Here is a 22,498-nt window from a genome sequence, read left to right as displayed (position 1 = left end):
TACATGAAGTATTGAATCATGGTTTTCTTTGCAGTTTCTGTAGAGGATGATCGCAAATCACACAAGTTGAAGGAGCCCGAGTCTACTGGATCAAAGATCAAGGATGTCCCGGTAAGTACTAGCATGCGGAAGCTGAGGTTTGGATAACAAATTTAAGGAGTAAGGTCTTTTTGTTGTGCTTTTGTTGTCAATCACTGCTGGACAGCTGGAGTGGGTGCGTGCGACTAAGATGTGGTAATTGTTGCGGTTGTGTTTTGTTGATGTCAAGCTGTAATGATCATAAATGATGCAGATTCAAAGAGATCAGTATGTGATTTGATCTGCTGTAGTGTTGTGATACGTGGCTATGATTGTCAGTGTTTAGTTTCCAGTCCTGTAACTGACTACTGCCTTTATGAGGGGAAAGAAGGGTTATGCCTCTGGTTAGCAATATAATACGTCATCTAGGGTGCTTTGATTTGATAAATGAAATAACTCCCTAGGTAATTGGAAGTTCTAAGGGTGTCACATCATAAGAAAGGATGGATCAAACAACTTGCTTGGTGGTTCGCTCATAGCAGTCTTTAATTTGTACAGCACATGAACATTCAAAGGGTAGTTAAAGAAGGGTAGAGCTTGACAGTTAGGTCTCCAGTTGATCGACCTGAGCATAGCAGCTACTGATGCACTACGTATTCTTCATGGAAGGAGCCTTACTTTTACAGATAACAATCACCTCGCTGTGGACCTGGTGGGATGTATGCACTAACGAAGTGAGCTCTCTAACCACTGAAATCTCCAACAAGGCAGCGAGATCGACCGAGAAAGGGCCTATAGAAGCAAAACAATGGCGCCTTCCATGGCTCGCTCATGAAGGCTGAAGCATGTTTCGGCAGCGTTGAGGTGATAGCAGCACAGGGGCATGACCGGCATCCAACTCTGGAAACAGGCCCGTCTGTTCTGGGTCAGCGCTCTGAAGGATCAAGCTCCAGGAGGTTGCTCCGAGAAGCCAAGACAGAACTTTGTGCATGTGGAAACCATGTAGCTACTGCGACCCTATATTGTTCTCAAAGGAGTCAGGCACAGGAGTGAAGATATGGTAGCTGTGAAAATGCCGAGAGTAGCCGGCTTACATAGTTGTTACAGACGATGGCTGAAAGTTGTGCTTCTCTGCCGCTGATAAGATAGCATGGCAAATTAAAAGCACTAGATCGGGGAGAGAAACTCCCAGCTGGGACTGGTCCTGACAGAACCAAGCAATATGGAGAAGAGAAAACACAACCAAGGCCAGGGTAAGCCGTAAGCCAAATGAGAAGACACATCAAGTAGAGTAACAACTGAGTATTCTGAGTCACTACTTATCTGCAGTTTTTTATTAGTTGCCTTTTGGAGGGATGAATGCATTATAATTATTGCCTACTTTGGCCAGTATTCCTATATTCAGTTTCCAACCTGGGATGTTGATACTATTGACATGTATCACTGTTCTTGGACAATTCTGAGGGACATTGTAGCTAACATTTGGCTGATGTGCCAATGAGCGATTGGTCAAACTGTGTCTAATTTGATAAATTTAAATTTGTTTCTTCTTGCTGCATGGATAAAGTGGTCCGATTTGGATGAAAGTAAAATATGAGTTGTGACTTAAAAAATAGAGCAGATCGTTCTTGCCTTTTTGATGTGAAAATGAGTATGCATCGTGTGTTTTTTGAGTGAGTGGTTGTGAAGAAGATCTGGAATTGTGTTTCAGGCTTTGTTGATAGTGAGATGCTAATTGAGAGTCAGTACCTCAGTAGTTCACTTTTTGGCTTATCTAAGCAGTTCAAATAATGAATATCATTTTTTTTGACAATTCTATGTTGTGTGGAAAACTATAACTAGTACATGAAGTATTGAATCATGGTTTTCTTTGCAGTTTCTGTAGAGGATGATCGCAAATCACACAAGTTGAAGGAGCCCGAGTCTACTGGATCAAAGATCAAGGATGTCCCGGTAAGTACTAGCATGCGGAAGCTGAGGTTTGGATAACAAATTTAAGGAGTAAGGTCTTTTTGTTGTGCTTTTGTTGTCAATCACTGCTGGACAGCTGGAGTGGGTGCGTGCGACTAAGATGTGGTAATTGTTGCGGTTGTGTTTTGTTGATGTCAAGCTGTAATGATCATAAATGATGCAGATTCAAAGAGATCAGTATGTGATTTGATCTGCTGTAGTGTTGTGATACGTGGCTATGATTGTCAGTGTTTAGTTTCCAGTCCTGTAACTGACTACTGCCTTTATGAGGGGAAAGAAGGGTTATGCCTCTGGTTAGCAATATAATACGTCATCTAGGGTGCTTTGATTTGATAAATGAAATAACTCCCTAGGTAATTGGAAGTTCTAAGGGTGTCACATCATAAGAAAGGATGGATCAAACAACTTGCTTGGTGGTTCGCTCATAGCAGTCTTTAATTTGTACAGCACATGAACATTCAAAGGGTAGTTAAAGAAGGGTAGAGCTTGACAGTTAGGTCTCCAGTTGATCGACCTGAGCATAGCAGCTACTGATGCACTACGTATTCTTCATGGAAGGAGCCTTACTTTTACAGATAACAATCACCTCGCTGTGGACCTGGTGGGATGTATGCACTAACGAAGTGAGCTCTCTAACCACTGAAATCTCCAACAAGGCAGCGAGATCGACCGAGAAAGGGCCTATAGAAGCAAAACAATGGCGCCTTCCATGGCTCGCTCATGAAGGCTGAAGCATGTTTCGGCAGCGTTGAGGTGATAGCAGCACAGGGGCATGACCGGCATCCAACTCTGGAAACAGGCCCGTCTGTTCTGGGTCAGCGCTCTGAAGGATCAAGCTCCAGGAGGTTGCTCCGAGAAGCCAAGACAGAACTTTGTGCATGTGGAAACCATGTAGCTACTGCGACCCTATATTGTTCTCAAAGGAGTCAGGCACAGGAGTGAAGATATGGTAGCTGTGAAAATGCCGAGAGTAGCCGGCTTACATAGTTGTTACAGACGATGGCTGAAAGTTGTGCTTCTCTGCCGCTGATAAGATAGCATGGCAAATTAAAAGCACTAGATCGGGGAGAGAAACTCCCAGCTGGGACTGGTCCTGACAGAACCAAGCAATATGGAGAAGAGAAAACACAACCAAGGCCAGGGTAAGCCGTAAGCCAAATGAGAAGACACATCAAGTAGAGTAACAACTGAGTATTCTGAGTCACTACTTATCTGCAGTTTTTTATTAGTTGCCTTTTGGAGGGATGAATGCATTATAATTATTGCCTACTTTGGCCAGTATTCCTATATTCAGTTTCCAACCTGGGATGTTGATACTATTGACATGTATCACTGTTCTTGGACAATTCTGAGGGACATTGTAGCTAACATTTGGCTGATGTGCCAATGAGCGATTGGTCAAACTGTGTCTAATTTGATAAATTTAAATTTGTTTCTTCTTGCTGCATGGATAAAGTGGTCCGATTTGGATGAAAGTAAAATATGAGTTGTGACTTAAAAAATAGAGCAGATCGTTCTTGCCTTTTTGATGTGAAAATGAGTATGCATCGTGTGTTTTTTGAGTGAGTGGTTGTGAAGAAGATCTGGAATTGTGTTTCAGGCTTTGTTGATAGTGAGATGCTAATTGAGAGTCAGTACCTCAGTAGTTCACTTTTTGGCTTATCTAAGCAGTTCAAATAATGAATATCATTTTTTTTGACAATTCTATGTTGTGTGGAAAACTATAACTAGTACATGAAGTATTGAATCATGGTTTTCTTTGCAGTTTCTGTAGAGGATGATCGCAAATCACACAAGTTGAAGGAGCCCGAGTCTACTGGATCAAAGATCAAGGATGTCCCGGTAAGTACTAGCATGCGGAAGCTGAGGTTTGGATAACAAATTTAAGGAGTAAGGTCTTTTTGTTGTGCTTTTGTTGTCAATCACTGCTGGACAGCTGGAGTGGGTGCGTGCGACTAAGATGTGGTAATTGTTGCGGTTGTGTTTTGTTGATGTCAAGCTGTAATGATCATAAATGATGCAGATTCAAAGAGATCAGTATGTGATTTGATCTGCTGTAGTGTTGTGATACGTGGCTATGATTGTCAGTGTTTAGTTTCCAGTCCTGTAACTGACTACTGCCTTTATGAGGGGAAAGAAGGGTTATGCCTCTGGTTAGCAATATAATACGTCATCTAGGGTGCTTTGATTTGATAAATGAAATAACTCCCTAGGTAATTGGAAGTTCTAAGGGTGTCACATCATAAGAAAGGATGGATCAAACAACTTGCTTGGTGGTTCGCTCATAGCAGTCTTTAATTTGTACAGCACATGAACATTCAAAGGGTAGTTAAAGAAGGGTAGAGCTTGACAGTTAGGTCTCCAGTTGATCGACCTGAGCATAGCAGCTACTGATGCACTACGTATTCTTCATGGAAGGAGCCTTACTTTTACAGATAACAATCACCTCGCTGTGGACCTGGTGGGATGTATGCACTAACGAAGTGAGCTCTCTAACCACTGAAATCTCCAACAAGGCAGCGAGATCGACCGAGAAAGGGCCTATAGAAGCAAAACAATGGCGCCTTCCATGGCTCGCTCATGAAGGCTGAAGCATGTTTCGGCAGCGTTGAGGTGATAGCAGCACAGGGGCATGACCGGCATCCAACTCTGGAAACAGGCCCGTCTGTTCTGGGTCAGCGCTCTGAAGGATCAAGCTCCAGGAGGTTGCTCCGAGAAGCCAAGACAGAACTTTGTGCATGTGGAAACCATGTAGCTACTGCGACCCTATATTGTTCTCAAAGGAGTCAGGCACAGGAGTGAAGATATGGTAGCTGTGAAAATGCCGAGAGTAGCCGGCTTACATAGTTGTTACAGACGATGGCTGAAAGTTGTGCTTCTCTGCCGCTGATAAGATAGCATGGCAAATTAAAAGCACTAGATCGGGGAGAGAAACTCCCAGCTGGGACTGGTCCTGACAGAACCAAGCAATATGGAGAAGAGAAAACACAACCAAGGCCAGGGTAAGCCGTAAGCCAAATGAGAAGACACATCAAGTAGAGTAACAACTGAGTATTCTGAGTCACTACTTATCTGCAGTTTTTTATTAGTTGCCTTTTGGAGGGATGAATGCATTATAATTATTGCCTACTTTGGCCAGTATTCCTATATTCAGTTTCCAACCTGGGATGTTGATACTATTGACATGTATCACTGTTCTTGGACAATTCTGAGGGACATTGTAGCTAACATTTGGCTGATGTGCCAATGAGCGATTGGTCAAACTGTGTCTAATTTGATAAATTTAAATTTGTTTCTTCTTGCTGCATGGATAAAGTGGTCCGATTTGGATGAAAGTAAAATATGAGTTGTGACTTAAAAAATAGAGCAGATCGTTCTTGCCTTTTTGATGTGAAAATGAGTATGCATCGTGTGTTTTTTGAGTGAGTGGTTGTGAAGAAGATCTGGAATTGTGTTTCAGGCTTTGTTGATAGTGAGATGCTAATTGAGAGTCAGTACCTCAGTAGTTCACTTTTTGGCTTATCTAAGCAGTTCAAATAATGAATATCATTTTTTTTGACAATTCTATGTTGTGTGGAAAACTATAACTAGTACATGAAGTATTGAATCATGGTTTTCTTTGCAGTTTCTGTAGAGGATGATCGCAAATCACACAAGTTGAAGGAGCCCGAGTCTACTGGATCAAAGATCAAGGATGTCCCGGTAAGTACTAGCATGCGGAAGCTGAGGTTTGGATAACAAATTTAAGGAGTAAGGTCTTTTTGTTGTGCTTTTGTTGTCAATCACTGCTGGACAGCTGGAGTGGGTGCGTGCGACTAAGATGTGGTAATTGTTGCGGTTGTGTTTTGTTGATGTCAAGCTGTAATGATCATAAATGATGCAGATTCAAAGAGATCAGTATGTGATTTGATCTGCTGTAGTGTTGTGATACGTGGCTATGATTGTCAGTGTTTAGTTTCCAGTCCTGTAACTGACTACTGCCTTTATGAGGGGAAAGAAGGGTTATGCCTCTGGTTAGCAATATAATACGTCATCTAGGGTGCTTTGATTTGATAAATGAAATAACTCCCTAGGTAATTGGAAGTTCTAAGGGTGTCACATCATAAGAAAGGATGGATCAAACAACTTGCTTGGTGGTTCGCTCATAGCAGTCTTTAATTTGTACAGCACATGAACATTCAAAGGGTAGTTAAAGAAGGGTAGAGCTTGACAGTTAGGTCTCCAGTTGATCGACCTGAGCATAGCAGCTACTGATGCACTACGTATTCTTCATGGAAGGAGCCTTACTTTTACAGATAACAATCACCTCGCTGTGGACCTGGTGGGATGTATGCACTAACGAAGTGAGCTCTCTAACCACTGAAATCTCCAACAAGGCAGCGAGATCGACCGAGAAAGGGCCTATAGAAGCAAAACAATGGCGCCTTCCATGGCTCGCTCATGAAGGCTGAAGCATGTTTCGGCAGCGTTGAGGTGATAGCAGCACAGGGGCATGACCGGCATCCAACTCTGGAAACAGGCCCGTCTGTTCTGGGTCAGCGCTCTGAAGGATCAAGCTCCAGGAGGTTGCTCCGAGAAGCCAAGACAGAACTTTGTGCATGTGGAAACCATGTAGCTACTGCGACCCTATATTGTTCTCAAAGGAGTCAGGCACAGGAGTGAAGATATGGTAGCTGTGAAAATGCCGAGAGTAGCCGGCTTACATAGTTGTTACAGACGATGGCTGAAAGTTGTGCTTCTCTGCCGCTGATAAGATAGCATGGCAAATTAAAAGCACTAGATCGGGGAGAGAAACTCCCAGCTGGGACTGGTCCTGACAGAACCAAGCAATATGGAGAAGAGAAAACACAACCAAGGCCAGGGTAAGCCGTAAGCCAAATGAGAAGACACATCAAGTAGAGTAACAACTGAGTATTCTGAGTCACTACTTATCTGCAGTTTTTTATTAGTTGCCTTTTGGAGGGATGAATGCATTATAATTATTGCCTACTTTGGCCAGTATTCCTATATTCAGTTTCCAACCTGGGATGTTGATACTATTGACATGTATCACTGTTCTTGGACAATTCTGAGGGACATTGTAGCTAACATTTGGCTGATGTGCCAATGAGCGATTGGTCAAACTGTGTCTAATTTGATAAATTTAAATTTGTTTCTTCTTGCTGCATGGATAAAGTGGTCCGATTTGGATGAAAGTAAAATATGAGTTGTGACTTAAAAAATAGAGCAGATCGTTCTTGCCTTTTTGATGTGAAAATGAGTATGCATCGTGTGTTTTTTGAGTGAGTGGTTGTGAAGAAGATCTGGAATTGTGTTTCAGGCTTTGTTGATAGTGAGATGCTAATTGAGAGTCAGTACCTCAGTAGTTCACTTTTTGGCTTATCTAAGCAGTTCAAATAATGAATATCATTTTTTTTGACAATTCTATGTTGTGTGGAAAACTATAACTAGTACATGAAGTATTGAATCATGGTTTTCTTTGCAGTTTCTGTAGAGGATGATCGCAAATCACACAAGTTGAAGGAGCCCGAGTCTACTGGATCAAAGATCAAGGATGTCCCGGTAAGTACTAGCATGCGGAAGCTGAGGTTTGGATAACAAATTTAAGGAGTAAGGTCTTTTTGTTGTGCTTTTGTTGTCAATCACTGCTGGACAGCTGGAGTGGGTGCGTGCGACTAAGATGTGGTAATTGTTGCGGTTGTGTTTTGTTGATGTCAAGCTGTAATGATCATAAATGATGCAGATTCAAAGAGATCAGTATGTGATTTGATCTGCTGTAGTGTTGTGATACGTGGCTATGATTGTCAGTGTTTAGTTTCCAGTCCTGTAACTGACTACTGCCTTTATGAGGGGAAAGAAGGGTTATGCCTCTGGTTAGCAATATAATACGTCATCTAGGGTGCTTTGATTTGATAAATGAAATAACTCCCTAGGTAATTGGAAGTTCTAAGGGTGTCACATCATAAGAAAGGATGGATCAAACAACTTGCTTGGTGGTTCGCTCATAGCAGTCTTTAATTTGTACAGCACATGAACATTCAAAGGGTAGTTAAAGAAGGGTAGAGCTTGACAGTTAGGTCTCCAGTTGATCGACCTGAGCATAGCAGCTACTGATGCACTACGTATTCTTCATGGAAGGAGCCTTACTTTTACAGATAACAATCACCTCGCTGTGGACCTGGTGGGATGTATGCACTAACGAAGTGAGCTCTCTAACCACTGAAATCTCCAACAAGGCAGCGAGATCGACCGAGAAAGGGCCTATAGAAGCAAAACAATGGCGCCTTCCATGGCTCGCTCATGAAGGCTGAAGCATGTTTCGGCAGCGTTGAGGTGATAGCAGCACAGGGGCATGACCGGCATCCAACTCTGGAAACAGGCCCGTCTGTTCTGGGTCAGCGCTCTGAAGGATCAAGCTCCAGGAGGTTGCTCCGAGAAGCCAAGACAGAACTTTGTGCATGTGGAAACCATGTAGCTACTGCGACCCTATATTGTTCTCAAAGGAGTCAGGCACAGGAGTGAAGATATGGTAGCTGTGAAAATGCCGAGAGTAGCCGGCTTACATAGTTGTTACAGACGATGGCTGAAAGTTGTGCTTCTCTGCCGCTGATAAGATAGCATGGCAAATTAAAAGCACTAGATCGGGGAGAGAAACTCCCAGCTGGGACTGGTCCTGACAGAACCAAGCAATATGGAGAAGAGAAAACACAACCAAGGCCAGGGTAAGCCGTAAGCCAAATGAGAAGACACATCAAGTAGAGTAACAACTGAGTATTCTGAGTCACTACTTATCTGCAGTTTTTTATTAGTTGCCTTTTGGAGGGATGAATGCATTATAATTATTGCCTACTTTGGCCAGTATTCCTATATTCAGTTTCCAACCTGGGATGTTGATACTATTGACATGTATCACTGTTCTTGGACAATTCTGAGGGACATTGTAGCTAACATTTGGCTGATGTGCCAATGAGCGATTGGTCAAACTGTGTCTAATTTGATAAATTTAAATTTGTTTCTTCTTGCTGCATGGATAAAGTGGTCCGATTTGGATGAAAGTAAAATATGAGTTGTGACTTAAAAAATAGAGCAGATCGTTCTTGCCTTTTTGATGTGAAAATGAGTATGCATCGTGTGTTTTTTGAGTGAGTGGTTGTGAAGAAGATCTGGAATTGTGTTTCAGGCTTTGTTGATAGTGAGATGCTAATTGAGAGTCAGTACCTCAGTAGTTCACTTTTTGGCTTATCTAAGCAGTTCAAATAATGAATATCATTTTTTTTGACAATTCTATGTTGTGTGGAAAACTATAACTAGTACATGAAGTATTGAATCATGGTTTTCTTTGCAGTTTCTGTAGAGGATGATCGCAAATCACACAAGTTGAAGGAGCCCGAGTCTACTGGATCAAAGATCAAGGATGTCCCGGTAAGTACTAGCATGCGGAAGCTGAGGTTTGGATAACAAATTTAAGGAGTAAGGTCTTTTTGTTGTGCTTTTGTTGTCAATCACTGCTGGACAGCTGGAGTGGGTGCGTGCGACTAAGATGTGGTAATTGTTGCGGTTGTGTTTTGTTGATGTCAAGCTGTAATGATCATAAATGATGCAGATTCAAAGAGATCAGTATGTGATTTGATCTGCTGTAGTGTTGTGATACGTGGCTATGATTGTCAGTGTTTAGTTTCCAGTCCTGTAACTGACTACTGCCTTTATGAGGGGAAAGAAGGGTTATGCCTCTGGTTAGCAATATAATACGTCATCTAGGGTGCTTTGATTTGATAAATGAAATAACTCCCTAGGTAATTGGAAGTTCTAAGGGTGTCACATCATAAGAAAGGATGGATCAAACAACTTGCTTGGTGGTTCGCTCATAGCAGTCTTTAATTTGTACAGCACATGAACATTCAAAGGGTAGTTAAAGAAGGGTAGAGCTTGACAGTTAGGTCTCCAGTTGATCGACCTGAGCATAGCAGCTACTGATGCACTACGTATTCTTCATGGAAGGAGCCTTACTTTTACAGATAACAATCACCTCGCTGTGGACCTGGTGGGATGTATGCACTAACGAAGTGAGCTCTCTAACCACTGAAATCTCCAACAAGGCAGCGAGATCGACCGAGAAAGGGCCTATAGAAGCAAAACAATGGCGCCTTCCATGGCTCGCTCATGAAGGCTGAAGCATGTTTCGGCAGCGTTGAGGTGATAGCAGCACAGGGGCATGACCGGCATCCAACTCTGGAAACAGGCCCGTCTGTTCTGGGTCAGCGCTCTGAAGGATCAAGCTCCAGGAGGTTGCTCCGAGAAGCCAAGACAGAACTTTGTGCATGTGGAAACCATGTAGCTACTGCGACCCTATATTGTTCTCAAAGGAGTCAGGCACAGGAGTGAAGATATGGTAGCTGTGAAAATGCCGAGAGTAGCCGTCTTACATAGTTGTTACAGACGATGGCTGAAAGTTGTGCTTCTCTGCCGCTGATAAGATAGCATGGCAAATTAAAAGCACTAGATCGGGGAGAGAAACTCCCAGCTGGGACTGGTCCTGACAGAACCAAGCAATATGGAGAAGAGAAAACACAACCAAGGCCAGGGTAAGCCGTAAGCCAAATGAGAAGAATGTCAGAAGCACACCAATGAAACCAACTGTGCTAGTTCCTTATTGTCATTCTCTGCATTGTAAAAATACTCGCAAGATTACATGTATTCAAGACCATGTTACGAATGCCTAAAATGAAAAGTTAGAAAGAAAGGAGGAATCAGCACTGCTACATCGTAATCGTAGAATATGGTTGAGTTAGGTTTCATCCGAACGTTCACTAGTACATATCCTGCAGGAACTGTACTCAGTCATAGGCTACAAAACTTCAAATCTTATACTGGTTGTACACATGTGATTACATAATTAAGCGTATCCACTACTTACAACTTAACTTGAATTGGGACAAATATATCAAAAGCATAAGCACCGAAACTCTCAATTTGTGAAACATCAAGTAATAAAGAGAAGCATGCAAATCGGTGCACATAACTTTATATCAGATATATATGCAGTTTGCACATAGAATCTTTCAAGGCAGATCACTAATAGATCAGAAATTTAAAGGCAAAAGTAGCTATGGTAGTTATATCATGGCACCATTGTGTCATGATGAGGGTCTACTAGAAAACTACTACCAGTCTGCCACTGCTCTCATCCAAAAGGCTAACATGAAAGACTGGTTCCAATATAACAGCTACGGTAAGTAGATCAGACAACATTGAAGAAACTTAGACACTGCATACAATTGCAAACGTCATCTAAATGGCTAACACAAATGACAGGTTCTCATACAACAGCTACGATAAGTAGATCAGACCACATTGAACAAACTTTAAGTTCATTGCATACAACTGAAAACGTTATATAAATGTCTAACACAAACAACAGGTTCTGATATAATCATATAACAGCTATGGTAATAAGTAGATTAGACCACATCAAAGAAACTTAAGTTCACTGCGATTGCAAACGACATCTAAATGACCTACACAAATGATAGGTTCTGAATTCTGATACAACTGCTACGGTAAGTGCATCAGACAAATTGAAGAATACAGACATAAACTTAAGTTGACTGCCCCTGCAAACAATATAATCATAAAAGAGCCATCTTTCTTGTCATCCGCACTTCTCGGTGGCCGCCCTATTAATTTCAGGAATAGATATTCAGACAAACTTCTGAGCAGCCCATTCTTCAAGAAAGCACAACCATTATATTTAAAGCAAATCAGGGCTTACACATGCTAACGATAGAAAGAACGAACAAACTTCTTTGTTTCTGGATGATGATCGAGCAAGTCATTCCAGTCAGTGTTCGTCGCATGTCTTACTGAGTAGACCATACTCATAAAGCCAGGAAACAGTTTATTTATTTCCTGAACCATTCGTGAGGAGTCCCAAATCTGAAAGCACATAATGTAGGGCATTAGAACAAGCCATCTTTTTGGATGAAGGAAGTAAAGAACAAGCCATTGTAGCTGTCATAGAAACTGCAAAGTGTATACCTCATTGCTGTGATCATATGCGTGGAGATGCATGTTCCTTGAGAACTGAATGATGGCCAAATAGATGATAGAGAGGGGTTTACTCTTTGCCAAGACTCTAACGAGGACACGGTTCGGTCAATAAAATATTGAAGTTTTCTCGGTACCTAGGAATTTTCACATAAAGTACATTTGCAAATCTAGTTTGCAACCAATCCTTGCCCCACATAAAAGTTTGAAGTTCTTCAATACTAACAAGCAAATCATCTGGCTCCAATAAAATTGGATGATTCAATAGAACTGTTTCCCAGTCTCTGGATGAAAAGAAAAGCTATTAGGCTGGGCTCCAGATTTACTTAAAAACAATCTATATTTCCATTAAGCATAATGCAATCCATCTCAAATGGATTTCAACATTTATTTTTTATAACAAATGAAGAAATGAATCTGGCTCTGCTAATTTCCAGCTTGTACATAGATAAGGTTTCTCTCTAGAGCAGCATCAAGGTACAATCCAAACAGAGCCATAAATTGAGATAAGAAAGTGTACGATGGACAATGCCGCAGCCCTTTTCAAACTGAATCGAAATAAACAATTTGATAAGAAGATCATGACTGGTCACAATCACCCGACTTAATAGTCAGAGGCTCAGCACTACGAAAGGAGAGTTTGTAATAATTCGATAATGAACGACCACTAACCGATCGAGTTTTATGCCTTTGGTCATGGCTTGCTTCATGTGGGACTGCAAATACAGTGACTAATACTAGTGGCTGGGGCAATATTGCTATACCAGATCACATATGTAAAATGGTATGTATATGCTTCCTAAAGTATACATATATACCTAGACATATTTTAGAACTACTGGGGAGCAAAGCAACCATATGTACATCTACACCTCAAACTAGACACAAGACAAGAAATTTAGGAAATGATGTACAATAGTGTGAAAGTGGAATTTAAGTTGAAGTCAAGAAATTTACTTTTGCTGCATCTTCCTGGAACAAAGAAGATAGTCAAATCCAGCCTAATCAGCACTGTCTGTGATACTGGAAAATGGGTTGCTCCAAATGAAGGACCTCGGGTGGTACAAATCATCAACATAATCCCTTGAGCACTGGGCCCTTTCTACATTGATGATTTTTACCGTTCCCAAGGAAATGATGTACCTAGTCCTGCGGAAAAGGCCACCATGGACGGCACCTCTTGATTTGGACAAAGAAACAGCAGCACTGAATGATCTGCAAAATTAGAGAAGCTTTTGAGCAGTTTTCTCCAAGTGATACACCATCAAGAAGTCTACAGATCGAGAAGATAATGTTGTTTCTTGCTACTCACACTCACCTGATTTTTGCCATCCAAAAGGCCGTCAATTCTAACTTTTCCTGGTTGACGAAGAAGGGTGAGAGCATGCCGTCGTTGCCGGAGAAGAATCTGTCAAACGTCTCATAAACCACAACCCAACGGCCGATTGCTTCACAGTAAGAACAGAAATATGCTTCTACAACCGAGTCAGGGCAGTAAGCAAGCTTCCGGGTTTCCGTGACCATCCTTTCACCAGTTTCCCCATTGCACGCTTCGTCGTCACTCAAGAAGAGAATAGTGATGTGGTGCTCATGCAGCTGGGGTGTTCCGTTGGACTCGATGATCATTGTGCCTTAAGTTATGGGCTGGGTAAGATCATAGTGGAATCTGTATGACCTAACATAGCCTCCAGCAGTTGTCTGTGTTCATAGCACAAGAGAAACAAGCTACGTTAGCAGTGCATCTAGCTATGACGATCTGATCCATGTATGGATACATCAGTAGGGGGATGATGATGGGGGAGCTCGAGAGTAGCAAGTAGATCTGTACCTATTTCGGCGCAGGCCCGCCGACGTGAGAGTGCTGTTGAGACATGGCATCATAACTTGCATCATGAGCAGCTCGCAGCTGCACAACCCCTCGAGCCAGGTACTCCGCGAACTCGGTCATCTTTTCGAGGCACTGGTGGCCGATCTCTCCTGAGGGTTTCTTGCTTCTGGCGTCGATGGAGCGGTGGGGCGCAAGAGGATGATGGGGTGGAGCGCGGAGAGCTGTGCGGGATGGCTAGCACCAACAGCCACTCCGCGGTCTGGCTGTGCAGTGGTGAGGAACTTACTTTTGCTGCATCTTCCTGGAACCAATAAGATAGTCAAATCCAGCCCAATCAGCACTATCCGTGACACCAAAAAATAGGTTGCTCCAAATGAAGGACCTCAGGTGGTACAAATCATCAACATAATCCCTTGAGCGCTGGGCCCTCCCTACATTGATGATTTTGACCGTTCCCGAGGAAATGGCATAGCTAGTCCTGCGGAAAAGGCCACTATGGACGACACCTCTTGATTTGGACAAAGAAACAACAGCAATGAATGATCTGCAAAATTAGAGAAGCTATTGAGTAGTTTTATCCAAGTGATACACCATCAAGAAGTCTACAGATCTAGAAGATAATGTCGTTTCTTGCTACTCACACTCATCTGATTTTTCCTCTCCAAAAGGCCGTCAATTCTGACTTTTCCTGGTCGGCGAAGAAGGGTGGGAGCGTGCTGTCGTTCCCGGAGAAGAATATGTCAAACCTATCATCAGCCACAACCCAACGGCCGATTGCTTCATAGTAAGCAAAGAAATATGCTTCTACAATTGAGTCAGGGCAGTAAGCAAGCTTCTGAGTTTCCTTGACCATCTCTTCACCAGTTTCCCCATTGCACGCTTCCTCGTGACTCAAGAAGAGAATAGTGATGTAGTGCTAGTGCTGTTGGGGGTATTCCGTTGGACTCGTTGGTCATTGTGCCTCGAGCTATGGGCTGGGTAGGATCATAGTGGAATGTGTATGACCTAACATAGCCTCCAGCCGTTGTCTGTGTTCATAGCACAAGAGAAACAAGCTACATTCGCAAGTGCATCTAGCTACAATGATCCGATTCATGTGTGGATACATCGGTTGGGGGAAGATGGTGGGGGAGCTCGAGAGTAGGAAGTAGGTCTGTACCTATTTCAATGCAGGCTCGCTGAAGCGATAGTGCTGTTGAGACATGGTCTCATAACTCGCAGCATGTGCAGCTCGGAGCTGCACAACCCCTCGAGCAAGCTATTCCACAAACTCGGTCATCTTTTCGAGGTGCTGGTGGACGATCTCGCCTCAGGGTTTCTTGCTACCGGCGTCGATGGAGCAATGGGGCGCGCGCGAGGGGATTATGGGGTGGAGCGCGGAGAGCTGTGCGGGATGGCTAGCACCAGCATTTACTTCACGGTCCGGTTGTGCGGTGGCGAGGGTTTCCTGCTTGGTTGGTGGGGAGGATTAGGAGCGGGGACTACTGGACGGGGAGGGGCAGGTGGGGAAGGGGAATGGCTGGCTGAGGCCGGAATCGGGGGTCGTATGGCGCTGTGCTGCTTCTCTTCTCCACTGAAGTGGGTCCAACACAGCTAGCGTGCAAGTCCCTCCAAGCAAAAAAAGTTATCAGCATTATTTCAGCTTCTGTCTTCTTTTTCTTTTGAAAAATCTAGTATCCTGTTTTCTACCCGGATGAAAAAAACCTAAAACTGGATCGAAATAAACAATTTGATAAGACGAACAGAACTGGTCACAATCACCCGTCTTAATAGTCAGAGGCTCAGCGCTACGAAAGGAGAGTTTGAAACAATTCGGTAATGAACGACCACTAACCTATTGAGTTTTATACCTTTGGTCATGGCCTGCCTCATGTGGGACTGCAGATACAGTGACTAGTACTAATGCTTTGTCCAATATTGCTATGCCAGAGCACATATGCAAAACGTTAAGTATATGCTTCCTAAAGTATACATATATATCTAGACACATTTTAGAACTACCGGGGATCACAGCAGCCATATGTACATCTACACCTCAAACTATACACAAGACAAGACATTTGGGAAATGATGTACAGTAGTGTGAAAGTGGAATTCAAGTTGAAGTCAAGGAATTTACTTTTGTTGCATCTTCCTGGAACCAAGAAGATGGTCAAATCCAGCCCAATCAGCACTATCCCTGACACCGAAAAATAGATTACTCCAAATGAAGGACCTCGGGTGGTACAAATCATTAACATAATCCCTTGAGCAATGCGCCCTTCCTACATTGATGATTTTGACCGTTCCCAAGGAAATGATGTAGCTAGTCCTGCGGAAAAGGCCACCATGGACGACACCTCTTGATTTGGACAAAGAAACAGCAGCAATGAATGATTTGCAAAATTAGACAAGCTTTTGAGTAGTTTTCTCCAAGTGATACACCATCAAGAAATCTATAGATCGAGCAGATAATGTCGTTTCTTGCTACTCACACTCACCTGATTGTTGCTCTCCAAAAGATCATCAATTCTAACTTTTCCAGGTCGGCGAAGAAGGGTTGGAGCGTGTCGTCGTTGCCGGAGAAGAATCTGTCAAACCTCTCATAAACCATAACCCAACGGCCGATTGCTTCACAGTAAGCAGAGAAATATGCTTCTACTACCGCGTCAGGGCAGTAAGCAAGCTTCTGGGTTTCTACGACCATCCTTTCACCAGTTTCCCTATTGCACGCTTCCTCGTCACTCAAGAAGAGAATAGTGATGTCGTGCTGGTGCTGCTGGGGTGTTCCTTTGGACTCGATGGTCATTGTGCCTTGAGCTATAGGCTGGGTAGGATCGTAGTGGAATCTATATGACCTAACATATCCTCCAGCAGTTGTCTGCATTCATAGCACAAGAGAAACAAGCTACGTTAGCAGTGCATTTAGCTATGACGATCCGATCCATGTATGGATACATCAGTTGGGGGAAGATGCTGGGGGAGCTCGAGAGTAGGTGGTAGATCTATACCTATTTCGGCATAGGCCCGACGAAGTGAGACTCCTGTTGAGACATGGTCTCATAACTCGCAGCATGAGCAGCTCAGAGCTGCACAACCTCTCGAGCTAGATCCTCCACAAACTCGGTCATCTTTTTGAGGCACTGGTGGCCGATCTCGTCTGAAGGCACGCGTGCGAGGGGATGATGGGGTGGAGCGTGGAGAGCTATGCGAGATAGCTACCACCAATAGTCACTCTACGGTCCGGCTGTGCGGTGGCGAGGGTTTCGTACTTTGTTGGTGGGGAAGATGAGGAGCGGGGAGTGCTGGACAGGGAGGTGTAGGTGGGGAAGAGCAATGACTGGCCGAGGTCAGAATGGGGGGCCATTTGAGGATGTGCTGCTTCTCTTCTCTACCGAAGCGGGTCCTACATTGTGGGCGTGCAAGTGCCTCCAAGCAGAAAAAGTTATCAGCTTTCTTTCACCTTCTCTCCTCTTTTTTTTTGAAAAATCTACTATCCTTTCTTTTACTAGGTTGAAAAATCTAACACTATATCGAAAGAAACAATTTGATAAGAAGAACAAGAATGTTCACAATCACCCGTCTTAATAGTCAGAGGCTCAACGCTACGATAGGAGAGTTTGTAACAATTTGGTAATGAACGACCGCTAACAGATCGAGTTTTATGCCTTTGGTAATGGCCTGCCTCATGTCGGCCTGCAGATACATTGACCAGTACAAGTGGCTTGGCCAAAATTGCTATGTAAAATCACATATGCAAAACGGTATGTATATGCTTCCTAAAGTATACTTATATACCTAGACATATTTTAGAACTACTGGTGAGCATTGTATCCATATGTACATCTACACCTCAAACTAGACACAAGATAAGAAATTTTAGACATGATGTACAATAGTGTGAAAGTGGAATTCAAGTTGAAGTCAAGGAAATTAATTTTGTTGCATCTTCCTGAAACCAAGAAAATTGTCAAATCCAGCCCAATCAGCACTATTCGTGACACCGAAAAATGGATTACGGAAATGATGTAGCTAGTCCTGCGGAAAAGACCACCTTGGACGACACCTCTTGATTTGGACAAAGAAAACAACAGCAATGAATGATTTGCAAATTTAGAGAAGCTTTTGAATAGTTTTCTCCAAGTTATACACCATCAAGAAGTCTACAGATCGAGAAGATAATGTCGTTTCTTGCTACTCACACTCACCTGATTGTTGCTCTCCAAAAGGTCATCAAGTCTAACTTTTCCAGGTCGGCGAAGAAGGGTGGAAGCGTGCCGTCGTTGCTGGAGAAGAATCTGTCTAACCTCTAATAAACCATAACCCAACGGCCGATTGCTTCACAGTAATCAGAGAAATATGCTTCTACTACCGAGTTAGGGCAGTAAGCAAGCTTCTTGGTTTCTGTGACCATCCTTTCACCAGTTTCCCCATTGCACACTTCCTCATCACTCAAGAAGAGAATAGTGATGTCGTTCTCGTGCTGCTGGGGTATTCTGTTGGACTCAATGGTCATTGTGCCTTGAGCTATTGGCTAGGTAGGATCATTGTGGAATCTGTATGACCTAAAATAGCCTCCAGTAGTTGTCTGCGTTCGTAGCACAAGAGAAACAAGCTACGTTAGTAGTGCATCTAGCTATTACGATCCGATCCATGTATGGATACATAAGTTGGGGGAAGATGCCGGGGGAACACGAGAGTAGCAGGTAGATTTGTACCTATTTCGGCGCAGGCCCGACGAAGTGAGACTGGTGTTGAGACATGGTCTCATAACTCGCAGCATGAGCAGCTCGGAGCTGCACAACCTCTCGAGCTAGATCCTCCACAAACTCGGTCATCTTTTCGAGGCACTAGTGGTCGATCTCGTCTGAGGGTTTCTTGCTTTCATCTTTAATGGAGCAGTGGGGCGCGCGTGCGAGGGGATGATGGAGTGGAGCGCGGAGAGCTGTGCGGAATTGCTAGCACCAACAGTCACTCTACGGTCCGGCTGTGCGGTGGCGAGGGTTTCGTACTTGGTTAGTGGGGAAGATGAGGAGCGGGGACTGCTGGACAGGGAGGTGTAGGTGGGGGAGGGCAATGACTGGCCGAGGTCGGAATGGGGGGCTGTTTGGGGATGTGCTGCTTCTCTTCTCTACCGAAGCGGGTCCTACGTTGTGGGCATGCAAGTTCCTCCAAGTAGAAAAAGTTATCAGCTTTCTTCCAGCATCTCTCCTCTTTTTTTTGAAAAATCTACTATCCTTTCTTTTATTAGGTAGAAAAATCTAACACTGTATCGAAAGAAACAATTTGATCAGAAGAACAGGACTGGTCATAATCACCCATCTTAATAGTCAGAGGCTCAGCGCTACGATAGGAGAGTTTGTAACAATTCGGTAATGAAAAATTTGGTAATGAACGACCGCTAACCAATCGAGTTTTATGCCTTTGGTCATGGCCTACCTCATGTCGGACTGCAGATACATTGACCAGTACTAGTGGCTTGGCCAAAATTGCTATGTCAGATCACATATGCAAAACCGTATGTATATGCTTCCAAAAGTATACTTTTATACCTAGACATATTTTAGAACTACTGGTGAGCACAGTATCCATATGTACATCTACACCTTAAACTAGACACAAGACAAGAAATTTTGGAAATGATGTACAGTAGTGTGAAAGTGGAATTCAAGTTGAAGTCAAGGAATTTACTTTTGTTGCATCTTCCTGGAACCAAGATTGTCAAATCCAGCCGTATCAGCACTATTCGTGACACCAAAAACTGGGTTGCTCCAAATGAAGGACCTCAGGTGGTACAAATCTTCAACATAATCCCTTGAGTGCTGGGCTCTCCCTACATTGATGATTTTGACCATTCCCAAGGAAATGATGTAGCTAGTCTCGCGGAAAAGGTCACCATGGATGACACCTCTTGATTTGGACAAAGAAACAACAACAATGAATGATTTGCACAATTAGAGAAGCTTTTGAGTAGTTTTCTCCAAGTGATACACCATCAAGAAAGCTACAGATCGAGAAGATAATGTCGTTTCTTGCTACTCACACTCACGTGTTTGTTGCTCTCCAAAAGGTCATCAATTCTAACTTTTCTAGGTTGGCGAAGAAGGTTGGGAGCGTGCCGTCGTTGCTGCAGAAGAATTTGTCAAATTTCTCATAAACCATAACCCAACAGCCGATTGCTTCACAATAAGCAGAGAAATATGCTTCTACTATTGAGTCAGCGCAGTAAGCAAGCTTCTGGATTTCTGTGACCATCCTTTCACCAGTTTCCCCATTGCACGCTTCCTCGTCACTCAAGAAGACAATAGTGATGTCGTGCTGGTGTTGCTGGCGTGTTCCTTTGGACTCGATGGTCATTGTGCCTTGAGCTATGGGCTGGGTAGGATCATAGTGGAATCTATATGACCTAACATAGCCTCGAGCACTTGTCTGCGTTCATAGCACAAGAGAAACAAGCTACGTTAGCAGTGCATCTAGCTATGACGATCTGATCCATGTATGGATACATCAGTTGGGGGAAGATGCCGGGGGAACTCGAGAGTAGCAGGTAGATCTGTACCTATTTTGGCACAGGCCCGACGTAGTGAGACTGCTGTTGAGACATGGTCTCATAACTCGCAGCATGAGCAGCTCGGAGCTTCACAACCTCTCGAGCTAGATCCTCCACGAACTCGGTCATCTTTTCGAGGCACTGGTGGCCGATCGGGTCTGAGGGTTTCTTGCTTTCCTCATCGATGGAGCAGTGGGGCGCACGTGCGAGGGGATGATGAGGTGGAGCGCGGAGAGTTGTGCGGGATGTCTAGCACCAACAATCACTCTACGGTCCGGCTGTGCGGTGGCGAGGGTTTCGTACTTGGTTGGTGCGGAAGATGAGGAGCGGGGACTGCTGGACAGGGAGGTGTAGGTGGGGGAGGGAAATGACTAGCCGAGGTCGGAATGGGGGGCCGTTTGGGGATGTGCTGCTTCTCTTCTCTACCGAAGCGGGTCCTACATTGTGGGTGTGCAAGTGCCTCCAAGCAGAAAAAGTTATCAGCTTTCTTCCAGCTTCTCTCCTCTTTTTTTTGAAAAATCAACTATCCTTTCTTTTACTAGGTTGAAAAATCTAACACTGTATCGAAAGAAACAATTTGATAAGAAGAACAAGACTGGTCATAATCACCCGTCTTAATAGTCAGAGGCTCAGCGCTACGACAGGAGAGTTTGTAACAATTCGGTAATGAACAATTTGGTAATGAACGACCGCTAACCGATCGAGTTGTATGCCTTTGGTCATGGCCTACCGCATGTCGGACTACAGATAGATTGACCAGTACTAGTGGCTTGGCCAAAATTGCTATGTCAGGTCACATATGCAAAACGGTATGTATATGCTTCCTAAAGTATACGTATATACCTAGACATATTTTAGAACTACTGGTAAGCACAGTATCCATATGTACATCTACACCTCAAACTAGACACAAGACAAGAAATTTTGGAAATGATGTACAGTAGTGTGAAAGTGGAATTCAAGTTGAAGTCAAGGAATTTACTTTTGTTGCATCTTCCTGAAACCAAGAAGATTGTCAAATCTAGCCCAATGAGCACTATTCGTGACACCAAAAATAGGGTTGCTCCAAATGAAGGACCTCAGGTGGTACAAATCTTCAACATAATCCCTTGAGCGATGGACCCTTCCTACATTGATGACTTTCACCGTTCCTGAGGAAATGATGTAGCTAGTCCTGCGGAAAAGACCACCATGGACGATACCTCTTGATTTGGACAAAGAAAACAACAGCAACGAATGATTTGCAAAATTAGAGAAGCTTTGGAGTAGTTTTCTCCAAGTGATACACCATCAAGAAGTCTACAGATCCAGAAGAAATGTCGTTTCTTGCTACTTACACTCACCTGATTGTTGCTCTCCAAAAGGTCATCAAGTCTAACTTTTCCAGGTCGGCGAAGAATGGTGGGAGCGTGCCGTCATTGCTGTAGAAGAATCTGTCTAACCTCTCATAAACCAGAACCCAACGGCCGATTGCTTCACAGTAAGCAGAGAAATATGCTTCTACTACAGAGTCAGGGCAGTAAGCAAGCTTCTGGGTTTCTGTGACCATCCTTTCACCAGTTTCCCCATTGCACGCTTCCTCATCACTCAAGAAGAGAATAGTGATGTCGTTCTCGTGCTGCTGGGGTGTTCTGTTGGACTCGATGGTAATTGTGCCTTGAGCTATGGGCTAGGTAGGATCATTGTGGAATCTGTATGACCTAAGATAGCCTCCAGCAGTTGTCTGCGTTCATAGCACAAGGGAAACAAGCTACGTTAGCAGTGCATCTAGCTATTACGATCCGATCCATGTATCGATACATCAGTTTGGGGACGATGCCGAGGCAACTCGAGAGTAGCAGGTAGATCTGTACCTATTTCAGCGCAGGCCCGACGAAGTGAGACTCCTGTTGAGACATGGTCTCATAACTCGCAGCATGAGCAGCTCAGAGCTGCACAACCTCTCGAGCTAGATCCTCCACGAACTCGGTCATCTTTTCGAGGCACTAGTGGCCGATCTCGTCTGAGGGTTTCTTGCTTTCGTCATTGATGGAGCAGTGGGGAGCGCGTGCGAAGGGATGATGGGGTGGAGCAAGGAGAGCTGTGCGGGATGGCTAGCACCAGCAGTC

This window comes from Setaria viridis, chromosome 4 (assembly GCF_005286985.2).
Source record: "Setaria viridis chromosome 4, Setaria_viridis_v4.0, whole genome shotgun sequence".
Lineage (NCBI taxonomy): Eukaryota > Viridiplantae > Streptophyta > Magnoliopsida > Poales > Poaceae > Setaria > Setaria viridis.
Note: the sequence above shows the minus strand (reverse complement) of the source record.